Source organism: Bufo gargarizans, chromosome 6 (genome assembly GCF_014858855.1).
Source record: "Bufo gargarizans isolate SCDJY-AF-19 chromosome 6, ASM1485885v1, whole genome shotgun sequence".
NCBI lineage: Eukaryota > Metazoa > Chordata > Amphibia > Anura > Bufonidae > Bufo > Bufo gargarizans.
In genome coordinates, this window is record NC_058085.1 from 177,483,136 (window position 1) to 177,488,229 (window position 5,094).

A 5,094-nucleotide genomic window follows, 5' to 3' on the forward strand; every position below is an offset into this window, starting at 1 on the left:
AAAAACAACAACATTAATCTGTCTCTCTATGCCCCTGCCCAATTCCCGCATTCTATTGGTCGCTGCAGAAACAATAATTGGCATGTTCATGTGACCACTGTGGTCATTCACAGGCCTCAGTGGTCACATCTGTTATAACACTGATGTGACCAGAAGTTGCTAGGAACGGGTCACTGGGGTTTTCAGCTCTAAGCCCGGAAAACCATTTTAGGTCATTGTCAGTAATACATGTATGTAAACAATTTAGCAAGCAGTGGAACCTCATGCCACCATTGGTCTGTTCTTTCCATGTGGCAAATTCACAATAACAAATAATATCAATTGCAAGAGATTCCTGCATATTGCTTGCGAGGTAATTATGTAAGGAATATACAGCTCACTCCTATTAGATCTTTGTAGGACACTTACTCCTAGTGAGCAGAGATGATTCGTTTATTACATCTGATCATACTCCGAAAGAAAGATAAGTGGTCCCATTAAGTTATTGTCTGACCCTTTAAACATGCCTTATCAAGCAAACTAGAGTCACCAGAGTCACCCACTGTGCCAGAGTTGTTACTTCTCATCAGTCCACAGTAGGGTGCAGTTTGGCTATGTGAAGTAATGTGTATATGGACTCTTGGTAGGTACTAAATTCTCTTTGAGAAGATCAGGTACTAGTTAGTTTTAAAGTTGTTTTCCAATCAAAAATATCACGCCAATGTTTCTGGTACATTGGATACAAAATTTGAAAGGGTCATTTTTTTCAAAAAACTCTTACTTTATAATTGTGTCAGTATGAATATTAAATGTACTTACATCCAACACATGCCTGCAAAATGTGGGTGGTCTGTGTGCTGCTGGACTGCGCCCACAGCTGAAGTAAACTCTTGGAACGATTCTTGGTAGAAAGAAATTCACTTTTTTTTAAGACATGCGTTAAAACAGAGTGGGTTGAGAGAGTAGGCAGACTACAGAATGCAAAGTGTACAATAGTGGAATGGGACATTTTCCACAACTAATAGATTTTAATACAAGGATGACAAAGGGATACCATTAACAGCACTTAAAAGGCCTCAATCTGCTGCAGTACATACATATAATAGGTTCACATACATGAGGACATCAGTACATTATTATTCCTATACAGGATGATATCAATGCTACAGTTGATTACTTTAGAGTTCTTTTTTCTAACAAGTTATTTCTCCCTAAATTATTTGATCCAGAAAGGAAAACTGGTAAAAAACGTACTTTGACCGCTTTTTCCGGCGCTTACTTGGAAGGATTCAGACCCAAATCATTGGACAGATAAGGGATTAACTTTTATTTGCAGGGTAGTCAACGCGTTTTGAGGGTTGGATTGCCCTCTTCATCAGGACTGTATACACTGAGGGGAATTAAAGCACATTTAAAACACACTTAAAATGGGAGTTTTTTGTGCGCAGGCCAAGGGGAATGGGGGGGGAATCGGACGTGTTTGGGTTGGGTTCATTGACATTACCCTTCCTGTTATACATCATATAGCAATGGTATATGCTTAATTTTAAACCAATAAATAAAAAATAAAAATAAAAAAGTATACTCTTTGCTTACAGTATGTATCTTTCTAGTCGTTTTTTTTAATAGTTTTTTATTGGCAGGCACCCACTATTTTTGCGGAGCAAAAGTTGCCCTGTGTCTCTTCAGTAGTGATGTGTGTACGGATACCTATATGTAAGGTATCTAAGGATGTCTCAGCAGTCGCATTCGTATATATGTGTGTGTGGTTGGCAGTCAAGTGCAGTTTGTCTAATGAAAATGAAAATGTTTGCCTCACAAAATGGCAGTCGGGTAAAATTTGCCTCAAGTATATATTTTATGTATTTTAACCATGGGGTGGGCAGTATATACACATATATACACATATACATATATACATACATACTGTATATACACACACCCACGTCCACGCATACACACATATGTGTGGCTGGAAGTCTAGACCCTTTCATATATATATATATATATATATATATATATTTATGGGAATGGCTGAAAAAACAGGGGTATGTATGTGGCTCTTTTATAGTGATAGTATATTGGAATAGTTACCATGTGACTGCCTGTAGTTGGTTGCCAAAAGATCTATAATTACCTTATGATACCTTGATGTCTCCTGTACCTTTTCACTGCTCCTTTGAAGACAGCTGCTAGGGTTTGTGACCAGTTAAGAAGACTGGAAGGGGGGCAGTCCCCCACACCACATGTCTGTGCTGGGTTTTCATTAATCCAATGTGATTGGCTTGCAGGAAGCTGCTGGCTACAGCAAGTTTGTATGTGAGCAGTTTTAGCTTCAGAGAACTGGCAGACAAGCCATCTCTGAAGGTCCTCATATTGTAAATGTTTATCAAAGGAAAGGAAAGGAAAAATAGTGCAAACAGTATTTTGACCGCTTTTTCCAGCGCTTGCTTGAAAGGTTTCAGACGTGGATGGAAGGGAAAGGTTTGGGGGGGGGGGGGGAGGGGATGAAATAAAATAAAACAGGTGTACCCATCTGAAAAATAAATAAGAACAATAAAACCAATAGACGTTAAGCGTACCCTAACCTTTAACAAACCTCTCTCTACAAAGTGTCACCGCACATGTGGCGCTGCCTCCTTATTTTCTTGTATTACCGAAGTTATTTGAGGTAGAGGTGCAAGATGGCTGACTAGGCCAACATGACTGATTATGGAATAAGACCTAATTATCCAACATGTGCTTCCCCTGATGTCATGCTTCAGTCCCACAATTTTCATGCATCCCTGGTGCCCTCACAATGCCCATTTGGTCCTCTACACCACCATCTTTGCATGTGCAGGGAAAAGAGACTGATGATACCTGGAAGTACCAGTCTAGAGCATGTGCAGAACAAGCAGAGAACTGCGTGAACGTATTCATGTGATTAATATGGATGACAGACCATAATATTTTATGCAGCTTTGAGGATTTAGCTAGGTTTGTGTTAGTGGGGAAACATGTTTAAGTGCAATATTCCCCATCTTGAAGTCTACCTTCAAACTTAATATCCACAAGGAGAAACAATACCTTCCAATAGAGTGCTCCATTTAGCCATCTAATCTAACCCTTCCATTATGAGAATGAATATCTCTCTTTCATATTGCACTTTAACAGAATCTTTGGTAAAGAAGTAGTCAGAAGTAGAAGTAGTGATTTTGTAGGACAGATGTCAGATCAGTAGTTAAAGGGGTTGTATCATCTGATTTAGAGAAGAAAACAGCACTACTCACTGGATGTATTCAAAAATCTGTCCCAATGGTGGCGGTGCCAGCAGTGTTAGGTCCAAGCCCGACGGGCCCCCAGTAATCCATAGAAGAAAATAATTACCACATCACTCTCTGTCTTCAGTTGTATATGGTTTATTCACCAACTGTGCACAGTTGGTGAATAAACCATATACGACTGAAGACAGAGTGTTGTGGTAATTATTTTCTTCTATGTTGTATCAGCTGAGACATTGTCGGCATAGCATATACCCCCAATGTCTGATAGGTGTGGGTTCCACCTCTGGGACCTGCACTGATATTTAGAACGGAGCCCGCCAAAGGGAAGGCGCGGCCACCCTCCATTCATTCCTATAGGAGCGTTGAAAATAGCCGAGCAGCTATTTCCAGCAGTCCCATTGAAATGAATGGAAAGTGCACTGCTCAAGCACAGCCACCATTCACTTCTATGGGGCTTATGGAAATAGTCAAGCCAGCTGGCTAGGCAACTTTCGGCAGTCCCAAAGAAGTGAATGGAGGGTGGTCACACATTCACGACGCGCCCTCCTTCACTTTGCGGGCTCCTTTCTAAAGATAGGTGCAGGTCCCAGAAGCGGGACCCACACCTATCAGACATTGAGTGCATATCCTAGCGATATACCCCCATGTCTGTGATGACACGACTCCTTTAAGGTCCAGTAAAATAAGGCAATGCTATTTAAAAAGAGGAATTACCACCACAAAATGCAATGCAATCTGAAAGCAGCATGTTATAGAGCAGGATAATCTAAGTAGATTGAGATATAGTTTTGTAGCAAAATATTCAGTAAAACCTATGATTTTTGCATTTATATCTTTGCTGTTTGCAGCCTTGTGAAGATCTATCGGTACAGAAGGGAGGAGTTATCAGTGACTGATAACATTGTGTGTATAAGTGTACATACAGAGATAGCTGTCAGTCACTGATAACTCCTCCTGTACTGATGGGTATTCACAGGAAGTGGAAAAAGTAAAGATATACAGTAAATGTATAAATTACAGGTTTTACTGAATATTTTCCCCCAAAACTATATATCAATCTGCTCAGCTCATCCTGCTATATAACATGGTGCCTTCAGATTGCATTGCATTTTGTAGTGACAGGTCCTTTTTAAAAGGATTTTCTGTATTGGATACTGCATGAAGTGTAGAGCACATTTTGAAAGTCATTCATATAGAAATCAAGAAAAATCCACTTCACTTTTTTCACAACTCTTCCCTTCATTAAAGGGGTTATTCAATGAAGACAATATGTCCCCTAGCCACAGGATTGAGGTTAAGTGTATGATCAGCAAGGGTCCGACTTCTGGGGCCCAGGCCGATCACCATTTGAATGGAGCCGTAGACACACATGCATTTCTACTGCCGCTTTCAACGCTATGGCACTGCATTTGGTTGACCTCATAGGGCTGAATAGAGCGGCAGCGCTCATATGTAACTTCTGCTTCATACAAATGAGGGAGAATGGGCCTCCTGCAATCAGACACTTATCCTCTATCCTGTGTATAGTTGATAAGTTGTATTCCTGGGACAACCTCCTTAAATCCCTTTGTACAGTACATTGATTTAGTTTCACTTCTGTACAAAGCAAATTATCAAAAATGTCACTTAACTTCTTAGTACAGTCTTCCTGTGACATGTATCAAATATGCAATCTATCATTACTGACAGAATGTGTTATTCCATCTGCCCTGCTTGTCAGATCTATGCCTTCTTTAATACTCTGTGAAACAAACTTTTGCCATTGGACCCATACTATATACTGTATATTGTGTTATTGACTGATTATTTTATTGTTAGGATATTAGCAGTTTAACACCAACATTGGAAA